This window comes from Lissotriton helveticus, chromosome 12 (assembly GCF_964261635.1).
Source record: "Lissotriton helveticus chromosome 12, aLisHel1.1, whole genome shotgun sequence".
NCBI lineage: Eukaryota > Metazoa > Chordata > Amphibia > Caudata > Salamandridae > Lissotriton > Lissotriton helveticus.
In genome coordinates this window covers 763,488,349-763,506,728 of record NC_136073.1, presented here as the reverse complement: position 1 = coordinate 763,506,728, position 18,380 = coordinate 763,488,349, and the positions used below count along the sequence as shown (strand labels likewise).

At 39.7% G+C, this 18,380-nt stretch overlaps 1 long non-coding RNA gene across 1 annotated transcript; it reads right to left on the bottom strand.

Annotated features, from left to right (window-relative positions):
• Positions 1-16,602: 16,602 nt before the first annotated feature.
• Positions 16,603-17,534, bottom strand: LOC144799080 (uncharacterized). The gene is made up of 3 exons (XR_013603745.1): positions 17,388-17,534; positions 17,191-17,267; positions 16,603-17,104 (listed from the first exon to the last, which is right to left on the bottom strand). It is a non-coding gene; the product is annotated as an uncharacterized LOC144799080 (long non-coding RNA).
• Positions 17,535-18,380: the final 846 nt, after the last annotated feature.

Genomic DNA, 18,380 nt, shown 5'->3' with positions numbered 1-18,380 from the left:
TCATACTTGTTTGGTACTAACTTCGAAGTTCAGACAAACCATAATCACCTCTTGTGGCTAAAACATATAAAGGGTGAAAATCCCAAACTGCTCAGGTGGTCCATTTCCCTACAGGGGATGGACTATACAGTGGAACATAGACCTAGGAGTAACCATGCCAATGCAGATGGACTATCCATATATTTCTACTTAGAACATGAAGACTCAACTGGTCAAGGTTAGTTTAATGTCCCTGCGTTTGGGGGGTGGGGTGTAGGAGAGTAGGGTCTTCTTCCTATGGTTACTCCCACTTTTTGCTGTGATTCTCTGGTTTTTCGACTTTAGTGTGGCTGTGGACCTGCTAATCAGGCCCACATCCCAGCTGTTCTCTCTATAAATTGATACTCTGTACTCTAGGTACATATCAGATTGGTTACTGGGTCACCCTTGTGAGCCCCTGTATAGTGTACCATACGTACTCAGGGCATAGGTGCACCCTAGGCCTACCAGGAACTGCAGCATGTATTGTGCCACCCCTGGTTAGTCGTCCAAACTGACACCACATGTCTGTTCTTACAGCCTGGGTAAGGTGGTGTAATCATCCCTTGTCTCAGATATAGTATATCCATATCTACCTTATATATAGACACATAGTAACCTATAAGTCACTCCTATGGCAGGCCTTAACAATCCTGGAGGCACAGTGCTTAGTTTTATGTGAGAGGGTGCCCCTCTGCAGCTTTAAGAACCATCTCCTTATAGCTGTTCAATGATATAGCCATCCCATATATCTTAAGTGCATTATAATCCTCGCGGTTAATGTTAACTTTGGTTTGGCTTTATCAAAACATGCCGTGTAAGGTGTCAAACGCTTTGAAATACTACCCCCCGCCAGTTCTGGTGGCGGGGTAGCATTCCACCCTTCTAGAGGGAGAAGACATGTAGTTACTGGTTTACCCGGTTAAAGTTAAACAGAGCCTCAGCATCACAAAATGGATGCTGCTGCCACAGACACGAGTCTGCCCTCCTGCTGCTGGACGAAACTCTGGCAGGGGAGGCCTGGACAATAGGTTTCCTGACCAGGGAGGTGCTGTCACCTCCCCAGACAGGCTCTTAGTGTATTGGGGCAGGGAGGGCTGCATTCAGTGAATGCTTTCCATACACTGCCTGGGGCACACAAGGTGCTCCATGCATTTCCCAGTTCAAACCAGTTGCTGGGCACTCAGCCCCAGCTCTGGAACACAACTTGACAAAGGGGAAGGGGTGTAACCACCCCCACCTCAGGTCCACCCATAGGAGGGACCTTAGAGTTAGTCCAACCCCTAAACTTACTATATGTATAGAACCCCAGTCTCTAGGACTTTAGCTTACCCTGGACGAAACTCTGCAACATATATCCTGTACCTTCGACATTCCATTTCGACTGGAAGACGGGGGAAATCTCCCTTGTCGTCAAGGAGTGACCACCCTGTTCAAACAGGCACCAACAGCATCTTTGCCCGTCTGAATTTACGAGGCTCATGCCGGACCCTGAAGAATCTGCAACACAGGACATGGACTTCCAGACCTCTCTGACCCCGACCTTCTATCCCATCAAAGCTGAGACCTGTGGCAGACACGAGAGACGTGGGACTGGAACTCCTGGACATCTTGCCTTTTGCTACCTGCACCAACTTCCCAAGGAATCCCGAAGTTGTGCATTGGGATGTTTGAAACCCCAGTCCCGAGCACCTTTTGCACTGAAGCTCAGAGGCCCACACTCCACGAGTGGCCCGTGGACCCACTTTTTGCATTCCTGCTCAATGCATCTTTGTAGTTTCTAGTCCGTTGGCTAGTGAGCCCCCAAGAAGACCAACCTTTTATTTAAATTGCTTTCCTGGTTGCTGCGGGCTTGCTTCAACTTCCCTACAAAGGATAAGTTCCGCAGACCTTGCTGGTCTGCACCAAAGCCAATTTCAACATCCTGCGTGGGGTGCGTTTGCCAAGGCTTGTTGGGTCCAATCCAGATACCAACACCACAGTCAACTAGATCCATTGTGGGACAGCTCGAATCCAGCTCCTGGTTGTTGTCGACGCCTCCTGGACCTCGAGGCTGAAGAGACAAACTTCACCTTTTCACCTGAAATCACCCGACATCTGGTGGAATCTTTCAATCGCCGCCCTGGTCACTGGCTAGTGGCCCAGACTCTGTCTCCTCTGCTTTCAGGTTCTTCACATCTCTGATCCACCCTTGGATCCACCCGTACACTTTTCCTCTGGTCGCCTGCAGCACTTCTTCGCAACTGTCCAATGGAACCGATGACGAAACCAGACACGAAAAGACACCTATGCACCCGGCTTCCCTGGGTGAGGTAACACGAGTACTCCGGTGCTCCCATGGGTATTGACTCTCCAAGTGTCCTAGTCTAAAAGGGTTCCATCGCAGTTCACCTCCTTGTACCCTTAATCTTTAAATTTGTAACTTGTTCGTTCCCCATAGAAAGTCAATGATAACCCGCGGTTGTGTTTAGACACTGCACACGTCTCCCGTGGGTCTCCTACATCCTAACCTTTGGTTCGGTTCTTCTGATTAGCCCCAGCGATTCCACAGGCCCCTGGCCTGCTTTCTAACTCTCACGTGGTTCTTATACCACTATTTTAGTATATGGTTTGTGAGGCCCCTAGGGCAAAACGTATACTGTGCAACTTATCGTATGCTAATTAAGTTCCTTGTATTGTACTTTTACCTCTGACCTCATAAAGAGTGCAGAGGGGTTGTGTTTAGAATAAATACATATATATTTGATATATACCTTGTGTGGTGTTCTTTCATTTGTTACTCAAGAGATTATAAATAGTAAAACAACTTGCTTAACTCGTCTCCAAGTTTTAACCTGAAGGCTGCTCTCCACAGCTACCACTAGGATAGCTTTCTATAAGGTTGACTTTATAACCTACTATCAATAAGGGTCGATTAGACTGGTGCAAGGTGACCACTAGAATAGCGGACATCATATACCAGGCTAACTTCTCACACATGTCATGGCCTTCGACCAGGTGTAGTGGTGTGTATTCTGTGTCCCTGCCTCTGGTTATGACTGGGCTAGCGGTTTTCCCAGTTGGGCAGTTCAAATCCCCACAGCCAATAAGGGTGTCTTAATAGAAAAATGTCAGGGCCTGCAGTTTACCATAGGTAACAACTCCCATCCATATGCTATTAGTGCCTTTGTCCACAAGACAGGAATAACCTCTAGAATGCCAGACCAGCAGCACACTTGCATGCATAACACACATACACTCCCGTACACATTTTCTCACACACACATTCTCACTATATCTCTTGCAATCTTTCGTACATTTGTACTCTGTCACACTCACACACAGACACACTGCCACTCACACTTGCATTTGTCAATTTGCTTTTACTGTGTTAGAAAAGCATGCCTTGCTGCTTCTGCTATACCTGCCTTTTCTTTTAGTGAAGCGTAATAAAAACATATTCTGTATAAGCCATTTAAAAAGAATAACCTTGTCAATGTTTGTTACAAGTATGATGTGAATAAAAAGTGAAGGTCCTCAAAATAGCTGCATGGGGCTGTCTGTGGATCAAGCAGTGTGGATCATGTGTGGATCAAGCAGATACAATATTGGGAAATAACTAATCCAAATACTAACTTGTAATATCACAACATCCAACTGATCTTATAAAATGCTTGACTTCTTCAGCAACCATTGATTTTATCTAGTAACACTTTGCATTTTGGGGTTTTTGAGACCCAACTTACAATGTAAAAAAAAAAAAAAACATGTCCTGGAATTAAGTATTGTGGTGAATGGAAAGCCAGGAATGGTTGAAGGTGTCACATGATCCTCAATCATACCTCAAAGCCTCGGCCCTAGCGCTGAGGTCTCCGGGTAGCGTCCTGGATTGAGCATCGTGTGCCATCCCCTTGTGCCATTCCACATACTCAGGCCACTCTCCACTCTTGCACAGGCCCTTTGTTGCAGATGGAATTAAGTAGGCATCTAGTACTATGGAAAGAGCAGGTATTCTGTGTGTGCCTTTGCTGAAATATGTGTATATTCATGAGAGTTGTGCAGTTTTTATATGTACAGAGTAAGAGGTGTGCTCATGTAAGTGCTGGGTGATGGTTAATATAGTGTGAGTGAGTTCAGCATGAGTGGTGCGAGTGCGGGGTGGAAAATGTGCTGATGTGAGTGCTGGGTGAGCTGCATAAATGCAATGTGAGAGGAGTACCCATATGAGTGTTGGGTGAGAGGAGTGCATACAGAGTGAGTGCAGTGATGCAGGGTGGTGAGAGTGGTGTAAATGCAGGGTGAGTGGTGTGCCTTTGTGTTTTGCAGGGTGAGCGGCGAGAGTGAAGGGTCAATTATGAGAGTGACTGGTGAGTGCAGGGTGAGAGAAGTGAGTACAGAGTGAGTGGCGTGTCGCTATGAGTTCAGGCAGACTACTGTCCCTGTGTGCCGGCAGGATGAACGGAGTGCCTATATGGAATTAAGGCTGAGAGGTTTGTCTGTGTGACTGCAGGTTGGGAGGAGGAAGTGTGGGGTGAGGGGTGTGACCCCAGGGTGAGTGCCTATGAGTGAGTGATGTAAGAGTGTGAGAGTAGGGTGAGATGAGTGACTGCAGGGTGAGTGATGTGGCAGATGAGTTTAGGTGCAGGTGAAAGTGCAGGGTGAGAGTAACAAATGCATGGTGAGTCAAGTGCTTGTTTGAGTGAGATTGCAGAGTGAGACATGAGAATGACGTGTGAATGAAGTGTCACATGAGTGCAGGGTGAGTAGTGTGTCGTGTAAGTGCAGGGTGAAAAGTGTGAGTGAATGGTGAGTGGTGTGAGTGCAGTGTGATCACTGTGAGTGCAGAGTGAGCGATGTGCTCATGTAACCGCAAGGTAAGAGGAGGATTAGCGGTGTGAGTGCAGGGTAATAGCATGAGTGAAGTGTGATCTTTGTGAGTGTAGTATGAGCTGTGAAAGTTACAAGTGAGTGAAGTGTTATGTGCGTGCAGGGTGAGCGATGTGCTTGTGTAAGTGCAGGGTAGGAGGAGGGTGAATGGCGTGAGTGCATGGTGAGCAGTAAAAGTACAGTGTAATCATTGGGAGTGCAGGATGACCGTGAAAGTGAAGGGGGGTGGTGAGAATGAGAAGGGAGTTGTCTGAATGTAGGATGTTTTCGAAAAAACCTGGAGTAACTCATCATTGTATTGACGGCTGGTGCAGTGTTTCTGATATAAGTTAAACTATTGCTATTATGGCATCAATCAGGAATGGAGGGTGGGGGAAATAAATAATGTGCTGATCCTGCAACAAACTTTCAGTCTTGTGATTAGGGTTGCCAGCTGATCGGATTTATACCAGCACAACTAGGATTTTGATGTCCCTGCCAGTACAAAAATACGCAAAATCACCTAAAGCTGTATTTTTAGCACTTATCTGTGCATAGTTCAAACAACAAATATAAACAGAAAGCACTTTTAAATGTTTTCTATGGCTGCCTTAATGATCAGTGACTAATCATTAAAGGAAACAAAGGCAGAAAAATCATGTTACAAATGAATACATAACATTTTATTTACAACCCTATTTAGTGTGAAGGTGAGGCCTTTGCAAACTCTTTAAACAAAAACAAATGGCCGGTATTTTTTTTTTGTAAAGGTGGCATCCCTACTGAAATGCATTTTCACAAAATGCATTCTCCCACTGTGGCAGTGAAGAAAAAATACAAATGTAAGTACTAGGCAGAGTGGGGATCCAGGGGACACTGAAAAGAATGAAATAAAAAAAAACGTGTTAATAAGTTCACAAAAAGCATGTAAATATCTTACTGGTCTTTTAAAGGGTACACAGACAAAATATCGAAAATAAAATATCGGAAAGACAAAATATCGAAGTTAAAATATCGAAGGTAAAAAATATTGGGAAGCAAATATATCGGATACAAAAATATCGTAATAGGTAAGTAAGTAGAAATATCGAAAAAAATAATATCGTATGACAAAATATCGACAATACAAAATATCGTGTAGTAATGGAAAAAATAAATAGTGTAGGAAAAAATATAATAATTGTAAATAAAAATTTGATAAAAAGGTCTATATTAAAAAATTAAAATATATTTAATATAAAAATATTTTTAAAAAACATATATAGTTTTAGGAGCGGGTTATTGGGTTTATAGGGGATAAGGGTGGGAAGTAATTTAAAAATAATTAATAAAATAATATATATTCGTAAAAAAAAATTATTAATAATTAATTGGTAAATAATTAATATTAATTTGTTAATTAATTAATATAATTTTGTACATTATTTTATATAATAATTAATTGGTAATTAATGAATATTAATTAGTTAATTAATTAATATAATATCGTACATAATTGTACAAAATTAATAGTTGGTAATTAATTATTATTAATTAGTTAATTAATTAATATAATTTTGGACATAATTTTAAATAATAAATAATTGGTAATTAAATAATAATAATTAATTGGTAATTAATTAATATTAACTAGTTAATTAATTAATTAAATTTTGTATATATTTTTAAATAATAAATATTTGTTAATTAATTATTATTAATTAGTTAATTAATTAATATAATTTTTTACATATTTTTAAATAATAATTAATTGGTCATTAATTAATATAAATTAGTTAATTATATTAATTAGCTTCATTTAGTTTAATATATATTTTTTACTTATTGTAAATTATTTTGGAAAAAATAATATTAATAATTAAATTTATTTCTTTACAGCTAATGTGCTAATATATTAACTTTATTGTTATTGTTAATTAATCATTAATTTGTAATTACATAATAATAATTATTTTTGGGTAAAGGAGTATTGTTAGAGTTCAGGGTCAGTTTTCAGTTCTTGGTTAAAGGGGTATTTTTAGGGTTCATGGTCAGTTTTCAGTTTTTGGGTAAAGGGGTATTTATTGGGTTCAGGGTTAGTTTACAGTTTTTGGGTAAAGGTGTAGTTTTTGGGTTCAGGGTCAGTTTTCAGTTTTTGGGTAAAGGGGTATTTCTTGGGTTCAGGGTAAGTTTTCAGTTTTTGGGTAAAGGGGTATTTTTTGGGTTCAGGGACAGTTTTCAGTTTTTGGGTAAAGGGGTATTTTTTGGGTTGAGGGTCAGTTTTCAGTTTTTGGGTAAAGGGGTATTTTTTGGGTTCAGGGTCAGTTTTCAGTTTTTGGGTAAAGGGGTATTTTTAGGGTTCAGGGTCAGTTTTCAGTTTTTGGGTAAAGGGGTATTTCTTGGGTTCAGGGTCAGTTTTCAGTTTTTGGGTAAAGGGGTATTTCTTGGGTTCAGGGTCAGTTTTCAGTTTTTGGGTAAAGGGGTATTTTTAGGGTTCAGGGTCAGTTTTCAGTTTTTGGGTAAAGGGGTATTTCTTGGGTTCAGGGTCAGTTTTCAGTTTTTGGGTGAAGGGGTATTTTTAGGGTTCAGGGTCAGTTTTCAGTTTTTGGGTAAAGGGGTATTTTTTGGGTTCAGGGTCAGTTTTTAGTTTTTGGGTAAAGGGGTATTTTTAGGGGTCATGGTCCGTTTTCAGTTTTTGGGTAAAGGGGTATTTTTTGGGTTCAGAGTCAGTTTTCAGTTTTTGGGTTAAGGGGTATTTTTAGGGTTCAGGGTCAGTTTTGGGTTTTTGGGTAAAGGGGTATTTTTAGGGTTCAGGGTCAGTTTTCAGTTTTTGGGTAAAGGGGTATTTTTAGGGTTCAGGGTCAGTTTTGGGTTTTTGGGTAAAGGGGTATTTTTAGGGTTCAGGGTCAGTTTTCAGTTTTTGGGTAAAGGGGTATTTTTTGGGTTCAGGGTCAGTTTTAATTTAATGTACGCTGGATTTGGTATAGTAATAATTAAATGATTAGAGACCAACATATACTCACATTTAATATACAGTGCAAAATTTCTGATAAGATTGTTACATTATAGTAAGATAATGATACAAATAGGGGACGCCTTTCTGCATTTTCGCTGTGACCTGTTTGGAGTTTGGAGCTTGGAGTTTGTCATCAGCCATCAGCCCACTTCTTGCGGAACCCGCTCCGCGGGTCCCGCTGCGCTAGGAGTGCTGCCTGCCGTTGTTCACAAGGGGACGCTGAGGGAAGGATATTTGTAGGGGCTGCGAGCGAGTGCGCGCGCTCCACTGGGACTGCATATCCCAGGAGCGCCCGCCTGCCTGCCTGACTTGCTACACCTGGGCCGCTCTCCCCGACCCCTCCCCCCTCTCATCGAGCGCTTATCAGCAGCTTCTCTGGTTCTGGCGAGTGGGACGCCTTTCTGCATTTTCGCTGTGACCTGTTTGGAGTTTGGAGCTTGGAGTTTGTCATCAGCCATCAGCCCACTTCTTGCGGAACCCGCTCCGCGGGTCCCGCTGCGCTAGGAGTGCTGCCTGCCGTTGTTCACAAGGGGACGCTGAGGGAAGGATATTTGTAGGGGCTGCGAGCGAGTGCGCGCGCTCCACTGGGACTGCATATCCCAGGAGCGCCCGCCTGCCTGCCTGACTTGCTACACCTGGGCCGCTCTCCCCGACCCCTCCCCCCTCTTCACCTATTTGTGTATACAACGTATATTACGCGCCTCGCATTCCCGCTGCGCGGGAGCGCGCGGGAGGGCGCCGGGAGAAGCCCGGGACAAGGGCGGGACCGTCTGTGGCCGTCCGGGGCCGCAGGAGGCCGGGCTGGGCCCCCCCTTTTCCATTTACAGGCTTGTGTTTGATTACAATTTAGTTCTTAATTGTTTTCCAGGATCAGTTAGTCATTCGAGGACAGCAGGGGGGTGACAACTATGGCGAATACCTTAAATACCTCTGCCTTACTGACTTCTATGGGTGATGCTGAAACTGCGGTGATGGGGCCTCTAGATTCATACTATAAGCGTCTGCCCCAAGATATTGACAGGGAAATTGCCTTGGCGGAAAGACGCGCTGGTCGAAGGTTATCGATCGAATTGATGAAAAATCCCCTTGAAAAACACATAGGACAAAGTTTCCCTGCACTAGTCACCCCGTTATCTTCTACAGTATTGCCACTTACACAAGAAACACTGTATGATATATCTGTATGTAATGAGCTGTTGGGTGCCTCTCCTATAGATACAGTGGTTACCGCCCTATCATCAGAGCATTTAAAGGCTTCTAATACTGCGCGTATAGGACAAAATGTTACACCAAAAGCAATTGTTCAAGTACACGCTGTCAAGCCCAAAGTATGCTCAAAGAGGAAGAGGGTTACAACTTTAAAAAAATCCATAGTCCCTAACCCAGCAAGGAAGATTAGGAAATTGGCCATCAAAACACCCATAACCCATGTCCGAGCTGAACAACTTAATGGGGTAACAAGGGGGGAGGAATTGGCTACTCTAACAGACGTAGAAAATCCTAAGATTCCGGCATCACCAATAACAGAAATAATCCCCCCTACCATAGCATCTCCAGGGCAAATGAGGATTTATCCGGAACATTTATTGGATTTGGAAAAACTTATACGCTCCCTCTTAAGTCCCCTTGAAACTAAACTGGAGAAGTTAGCAAAACAACTTGACCATTTTGAACAAGCCAGTTTGGATAATTTTTTCTCAGTAAAATCATTAATAAAGGCTCAGAACAAATTGGACGAGAATGGGCGACAAAATAGTCCAGTTGAGCAGGTTTTGGGTGCTACGGGGGTCGAGTTGTTTCCCGCTAAAGTAAGTGGGGTTTCTACTCAGCAGAAACAGGGACTGAATAATAATAAAAAAAATCTAGCAGTACCCCGACCACCGGTAAAAAATAGTGGCCCTGGGCGTACTAATACCGACTGCACTAGCACAATGGCCAATAGTACTAAGGATAGCATAAAAAACTGTGCCCCTGTGGTTCAGAAAAAGAGTTCACCTTTACCATCTACTATGGACTGTGTCCAGGGTACATTGATAGACACAGATAAAAACCCCGCTATAATTATTGATGGATTAAATGGGCCGCCTGTCTCTCAGTTAGTAAATAAGGGTGGCTATGTAGGAAATGGTAATCACACAGCCGGTGGAAATAATGCTAGTATGGCTGTGGGAAATAGTGCTCCTGTGAGTGTTGCTGCCCCAGAACGCTGCCCACCAAAACCTTATGCTAATAAACCTTTAACTCGGATTCCCCCGGTCCAACTTACCCCTGATTCTTATCCATATGTGGCCATTCTCACCAATGTTCCTCCCCTACCAGATGGCCAAAGGGAAACATATGATATGTTAAAAAATAAAGCCATGCATTGGCTGCGGGTAAATAGACCCCTGCCAGGAGATGTGGATGGCTTGATCATTGGGGTCAGAAGGGTCAATTGGATTGGGAACACTTTTAAAAAGCAGGGGGGTGAGTGTATTATAATTAATTTCCAAGACCCAAGGGTAGTAGGGCTAATTACAAAACCTGGATGGAATATTAGCATTGGTGGGATTGGCGTTGTGGATCTGACCTTTTTCTACCCAAGACCTCAGTCATCTTACCCAGGGGGGAATGAGTCACTGAGATTTAGTTTGCCTCCACGGGTAGAGGCTAGCTCTTTCCCTGCTCCCTTCTTGCGTCCACATGATGGTTATAATCAGGTATATAATCCTGATGGTGGCGCAGGGTACATGAGATGGGGATGTTGTCGAAATTTACCAACGTACCATAACACAGGCCCTATTATGGATTTGGTTAATCGTTTTAATCCTTTAAGTGATCTGAACATTAACGGTTGACTACCCACACTCTTAACGGCACCTACAATAGCTATGCCTGAGAGGGTAACCTCCCTATCATGTTCATTTATGACCTGGAACGTTGCAGGAATAAGAGCTAAAAGATTGGACCCTACCTGGATACAACATATTTCTAAACATAAGGTCATAGCTCTGCAAGAAACATGGGACACTTCACTTTCTTTTTCCCTAGATGGCTTCCTAAGTTTCATAATACCCGCTAGTACCAGTAACGCGGGGAGAGCAAAAGGGGGGCTTATTACATTTTTTTCTTTAGACTTAGCAGGAACTTTTAATTTAATGAATTCAGGTTCCCCAAACATTCTAGCGATAGAATGGATAGTCTCCCCAAGCTGTACCATACTAGTAATTAATTTTTACAATGCCTGGGGTGGACCAAATGAATTTGAACATGTGCATTGTTTGGAGAACCTGATAAATAAATACAGTCAAAATTCACATACTCCTTTCGAAATTTTTTTAATGGGCGATTTTAATAGCCACAAATGTCATTTGCCCTGCCAATCACTAGATGCAGATACTCCGGCTGGAGTCTGCATTCCTCACTTTGAACACACCAAAATGGGGGAGTCACTTGACCTATTGTGTGCTAATTTTAATATATACGAATCATACAAAACTGCTTCTAATGAGAAGGTCCCCACTTTTAAAGGCACAATTAAGGGGACGATAATTGATTACATATTTATGTCCATAGGCTTAATCTCAAAGACAAGTGACTATAAGGTTACTGTCTCACCCCATAGTGATCATAACCCTTTGTCAACTGTAATACACTGGAGTGACTTATGGCGCAGACAGGTGGATCAGCCCCGGGTTTGCGCCTTGGCGGTGCCCAGTGATCAGGGCAGACGGCTTAGATGGGGTATGGCTATGGAGGAACGGTTTATGGAAACCTTACTCCCCAAAATTGAGGGACCGATAGAAACTTGTCTTGACCAAACTGCCTCGAACCTTCAGGTTGTCACAGCTTTTAATTGTATCTGTGCACAAACTGTCAGGGATCTTATAAAACCCAAATCAAAGTACCCTACAATGCCCCACAAATGGTTTGATAGCAAATGCTCAAAGTCACATAGAGAATTGAAACTGGCCCTTAAGGCCAAGGAAAGGGATAAAGAGTTAATCTCTCATCTGAGACGGGCCTATAAAGCCAACGTGAGGGCAAGGAAAGATGAGATCAAGAACAATGCATGGAATGATCTACTCAATGTAGATGTTCTAAAAAACAGTAAACAGTTCTGGGAAATCATTAACCACCCCTTTTTTATAGGGGAGAACAATCTGAACACAGATTGCGTAATTCCCGATGAGAGATGGGTACAGAATTTTAGCTATATTTATGGGGGTGAATCATTAGTCTGCCCAATTACTACTGAGGTGGCCTATTGTGCAGCCACAGTGGTATTTACGGAAGAGCAAGTCCTAAAAGCCATTATGGATACCACAAAAAATAAGGCACCTGGCCCTGATGGTGTCCCGGCAGACTTTTTTAAATTTTGCCCAGTAATCTGGAGTAAAGTACTGACCAGAGTGTTTAGAGCAGCAGCCGAAGGACTCCTACCTCAAACATGGGCAACATCCATAATAGTTCCCATCTTTAAGAAGGGAAATCGGGAGGACCCCGGGTGCTATCGCCCAATTTCCCTTATCGACTCTACTTTTAAAATCTTAGGTAGAGTCCTATTGGTCCAACTAAGGGAAAATTTAGAATTGAATGGGGGACTCTCGAATATTCAATACGGCTTTCGCGAGAATAGGGGGACATTGGAACAATGTTCCAATCTCCACCTTCTAGTCTCCAGGTATACGGTGGCCGGGGAGGGGTCAGTTTACTTGGCCTTTATGGACCTTTCCTCGGCCTTCGACCTGGTGAATAGGAGTAAGTTATGGACTATTCTACTAGAGCTAGGCATAGAGGAGTCCTTGGTGGCATTTATGACAAGGTTACACCAAGATCTTGAGGCAAAAATAAGAGTCACCAGGGATGGAAGGTGCACGGAAAGTTTTAAATCTGAAAAAGGGGTGCGCCAGGGTTGCATCCTGGCCCCCCTTCTTTTTACTATTTATATAAATGGCCTGGGGAAACACCTAGAAACAGGATTGGCTGACGTTCCCCGTGTAGGAGGAGCTCAGATCCCAGCCCTCCTATACGCGGACGATGCCGTCCTGATAGCTCGCACAGGGAATAGTCTACAGATTCTTCTGGACCGTTTTGGTTCCTTCATGGAGAATCTAGACTTGAAAATAAACGTCTCCAAGTCCCACACTATGATTATTGGTCGTAAAGTGAATATGTTGCAGAAAAAAACTTTTATTTGCAAAGGGGAGATTCTCTCTAGGGTTCCAGTCTTTCCTTATCTGGGAGTCCTTTTTGACCAAAGAGGGTCCTGGGCCCCCCAGATCAAAGCAAAAAGTCTTAGCTTAGCACGATCTTCATCAGCCCTGCTGGCCTTTACAAAAAGACTGGGAGCCAAACCAATGGAGGCGCTGATTAAAATATACAACAGTAAGTGCGTTCCAATCGCTATGTATGGATCTGCAATTTGGGGTTATGTAGAGACGGCAAAGTTACAGAGGATAGAAAATGGTATCATTAGGAATATTTTATCTGTCCCTGATTCCACACCTACTTTCTCTATTCATGAGGAAATAGGTTTACCATATATCTCTGACAAACTAAAATTAGCCCCCCTCCTTTTCTGGGTCAAAACATGGCTGAACCCCGAGCTGACGCTAAACCATGCCATCCTTAAGGACGTCATTGCAAGGGATAACGCCATGAGAATTCCCTGGCTAAAATATATTAAATCTACATTACTAATGCTGGGGAGACCGGAACTTTTTAATGACCCATCCAGCATCAGGAGGGAGGATGTCAGATTGATTAAGCAGATGTTTCTGGAGAGGGTTTGTATGGATAGAGAAGAATTGGAATTGAGGAAACCCATGGTGAGGGCACATATTGTTCTAACGACTTCGCCCACCATGGAACCCTATTTAAAAATTGTGACTAATCCTCTCCATAGACTCCTCTTAACTAAATTCAGGATGAACTTAATCCATTACTCTCTAGGAAATTTTCCGGTGTGGTCAAAACCTGATGATGGTCCGCCATGCGGATGTGATCAATTTTCAGTTCAAGACACCCTTCATTTTATATTTTTTTGTGACTTTTATAGTAGCGAAAGGAAAAAATATCTATTCCCTGTTTTGAAAGCGGCGGGCTTTTCTCAAATAAGGCCAGCCTTAACCTTTCTCCAAATGTTAGCAGATACCTACACCATGTTTAGCGTTGCTTGCTATTTAACTGCTGCATTTAGATCTAGGAAAAAAAGATTACCCCGGATAGACCTGTCTTAAACTCAAATTTGTTCTTAAAGAAAAATTCTTAATATTTGTAAATAGATTTGTACTTTTGAGAAACAACCTGATGAAATGTAATCACTAAGCAGAAAACTTTTTGTAATGAGATCGAGTGATGTTTTAAAGAAATTGTATTTGTGTTTGCTTTATGTCTTTTATGATTTTAACAAAAATCGAATAAAGAGTATTTTGACTGATACAAATAGTTCAACATGATTGTAGAAACATTATTTTTATTTATGTTTCACAAATAAAATGTTATTTCATAACAAAAATCTTTTTATTACATTTGGTTTTATAAACATATTTTATAAACACAATGATACGCAACTATACAGAAGCATTATTATTTTCATACTTTTTGTACAAAAATGAATATTATTTATTATCTCTTTTACATATTGTAATTTCATAAAGAAATGTAGAAATAACAAAAGTATTTTTTACACTTTATTTCAATACATAAAATATTTATTATATAAGTCACATATTTTTAACACATTTTTCTATTATTATAATTTTTGACAATGTAGTTATATTTCTAGACATTGTTAATATAAATATTATTCTTTTCATAATATGTATTTATTACATTCATTTACATATTTGTTAATCAAATCATTGTAGGATTAAAGTAAATATTTCTTTACAATAATAGAAACTTAATGTTCATTTTTGCATATTTAGTGAAGTATATATATTATATTTTATACTTGGGACTATTTTATTGCATTTGGGTGCTTTATTTTGTAACCGGGTTAGGTCGTTTTGGGTTATTTGGAAGAAGGGCTGATCGCGGTTGGGAGACACTTCACGTCGCTTCAGGTAAGGTTTTTTTTATATGTTTTATGTGTATTTTAATGATGTTTTGAGACTACTGACCTTATATTTTGTGTTGTTGAATGTGAGGGAGGTATGTTTTAGATTTCGAAAACAGATAATTACTTATGGTATATACACGTAGTGTTAGATAGTTAACTCATTATATATAGAGTGAATTTTAGTCTTTTACGGTATATCTACAAGTGAAATCATCTATTTTAATATGTTTGTACCTAATTACTAGCTAATTAATGTGGGTGGGAATGTCTGTTTTCTATGTTTTTGTCATAGGTGTACGCTACATCGGAAGTTCCGTTTTTTTTTAAAGGAAGTGTTTGTTTGTTTAATTCAACACTGCTTTACAAACACTTCTTTACATTTTTCGGTTTTTCTGGAGCGATTCTTTCTATTTTTCCAATTTTTCGGGTTTTTTATGCTTATTCGATGGCTCTGGACAACGTGGATGTCTTAATTTTGGAACAGTTGTATTTTTACATTTTTTTGGGGGTTAATTTTGCACTACCTGGATTACTTTGGTGGACAAGGAGGTTATTGGATTGACAACATGATTGGTAAGTCCTTGCTTTCTTATTTTGTGTGGGTGGGTAATGTTATTTTTATTATGGAATAGTTTTTTACTTGTTATTTAGTTTTAATGTGTGCATATATTATAATAATATCTCTATATATTGCATACATTAAATACTTTAGAAGCTCACGTTACATATTTTTCCATACTTAGGTGATACTTTTAGTGTTTTATAACATTTTGGGAATTAATTAGAGTAGTGTTTTGGCAATGATATTTAGGTATTCTATGCCTTTTGTACTAGGGTAAAGTTTAACTTGTTCTTCCAGGTACTTGTGCATTTGTTTATTTTGCTTTGATGTTTTAGGGACAAGTTCAGTTACAGATTGGTCCATTCTAAATTCCTGGTAGCTCTGTTCTTTCTGTAGGCATTTAATGAAATGTTCTAGAGTAGGTTTGGTTCTGCCAGTTGATTGTACAAATGCATTGTGCCAACCTTCCACTGCATTGTTAGTTTTTGAATCTCCGTTAAGGGTACTTCTGTAAACGTTCCACCAGGGTATGAGGAATTTGGGATTTCGTCTGTGGCCAGATCTGTGGAGTCTGCCTACTCAGGTGTCTTCAAAGTAGTCGAGAAATGGACTTAATTTAGCTTCATTTTGTTTGTAGAAGGGGCTGTCTATAAGAATGTTGTAGTGTTCAGCTACGTCTGTTTCAGGTACATAAGCAAGTGCAATGAGTTTTTTAATTTGGAAAGCAAAAGATGAGTTTGTAGCATATTCGACACTTAGGGTAGTTTTTTGAAGGTGTCTCCATAAACACTGGTTTAAATGATAATAGCAGCCTTGAATGCAGGTATGGGGGTGGATTTTTATGATAGTTGAGAGCATTGCTTGCTCAAAATCAAGAATGATACTTTCAGGAGAAAAATCATTAGTTTTTTGTTTAATTATATTTATTAATTCCATATATGTGGAATTATTTTTGTTTGGTAATAGTGCATATAGCAAAGGTATGTTGCAGTTGTGGTAGAGGCCATGTATTTTGTATAATTGGAAAAATGGTTTGGGACAGATGTTAAATGTTCCATCCATCATCCAATATTGGCTTTGCTGCAGTTTAACTAAATTCATACTGGTACCAAAAATTATAAGCCTTTTGTCATTGTTTTCGTTGTCGTAAACTATAAATGGTTGTTTATTTAAAGTTATTATTTGGTTAGCAGTTAAATTTATATCCTGATATGTTCTGGGAGATGGTGTTGTAGAAGTAGTAGCTTTTTTAGTTCGTGCTATAGTTCTTTTTAAGGAGAGGATATTTGGCATTTGAGTTGTGGCAGTTTTTGGGATTTTAGGAATGGCTTCTTTTAAAATGACATTTGTTTGCTTTTGGGAACCTGTACTAGCTTCTTTTATATTTTCCAAAGCTGTTCTAACTTCTATTTCAGTAACATTAGGTGGATGATTGTGTTCCCTAGTATACAGTACTGTAGCTTCTTTAGTTGTTGCTCTGCCATAGCACTTGTTAGAATAATATTTACAACATTTCCAATTAACTTGCATGCCATATTGCTTTTCTTGTGTATAAGTGTAACCCATGTAGCATAGTAATAGTTTTCCTTTCTGGCTGGTCACAAATTCGGCTCCTTCGGTCATTTTGTACTTTGTATATCTATAAAATGTATATATAATAGTTAATGTCAAATTAAATGTGATAAATAATCTATGTTAGTGATAAGTAGGAATGTTTATACTTACGTGTTTTTGAATTTACAGCAAAATTAGGAGCTGCTTGCTTCTTTAGTTGGGGATAATTGTTTGTGATGTTGTTGTAGCTGTTATGAAAAACATGAAAGTAGTATATTATTAATTAATGTTTCGGTACATTTGCAATGTTAGAGCTCATTTCTACTACAAAAGTGTATCTTCATGATTCACATTGTGAAGATACTTACATATTTTTTTAGGTTGGTCTTTGCCAGTATAGTTGTTTCTTCAGCTTCTGGAGAGTAGTTTGTAGTGTTATCTTAAATAAAAAAGGAACATATGTATTAGAATAATCACCATGTTGGTATGTTTTTTAATAGATTATCTGGTAATTATGTTCTTTAATATACTTACTTTGTGATTATTATCTGTATTATTCAGAATGTGGAGTTCTGTATTATGTCTGTATATCTATTCGTTGTGTTTGCTCTGTAAATAAACAATATATAATAGAACATAATGAGAACAGTTCTAAATGTTTGTATTGTTTTTCCACATTTATTTCAGTTGCATAATACTTACGTAGTAAAATGTATTGGAGAAATAGTACTGATGTCCTTAGTTCATTAGTAGTGCAGTTTTCAGTAGTAGAATCTACAGAAAAAAAGAAATATGTGGGGCAAAAGTCATTATTTCTGTGTGTTTAGATTTATGTGCACATAATGAATCAATGTGAAATTACTTACATAGTTATTAGAATCTGTATTCCTAGGGTTTGTTCACAGTTATTTTGAGTAGAATATTCAGTACTTGTTGTATCTAAAAAAAATAGTTTCATATAATTATTTAGCATGTTAAGTAGTATGAATAGCAAAGGGGCACTGGGTATTTAGCAGGTAAGTAAGTAGTATTAGCAAATAATGCACTTTCTATTTTATTTACTTACTTAGAAGATGTGATAGTAGGTTGATAGTCTGGTTCTTCTAGTTGTTGTGCAGCAATTCGGATAGAGATGAATCTCCTTCAGTGACTTTTGGCAAGTAGTTTGTGCTTAGATTTTAATTGTTTATATAGGGGAGTGTCAGTAGTAATTACTTTGCTATTGGTTCATTTAAAAAATTAGGTTTGTGATTGATTAGTTAGTATATTTGAATTTCAGTTGTGATTACTTTGTAATAGAAGTGAAAAACAAAAACAAATTATAAAATTATACAAAGTAGTATAGAATATTTTTATATGTG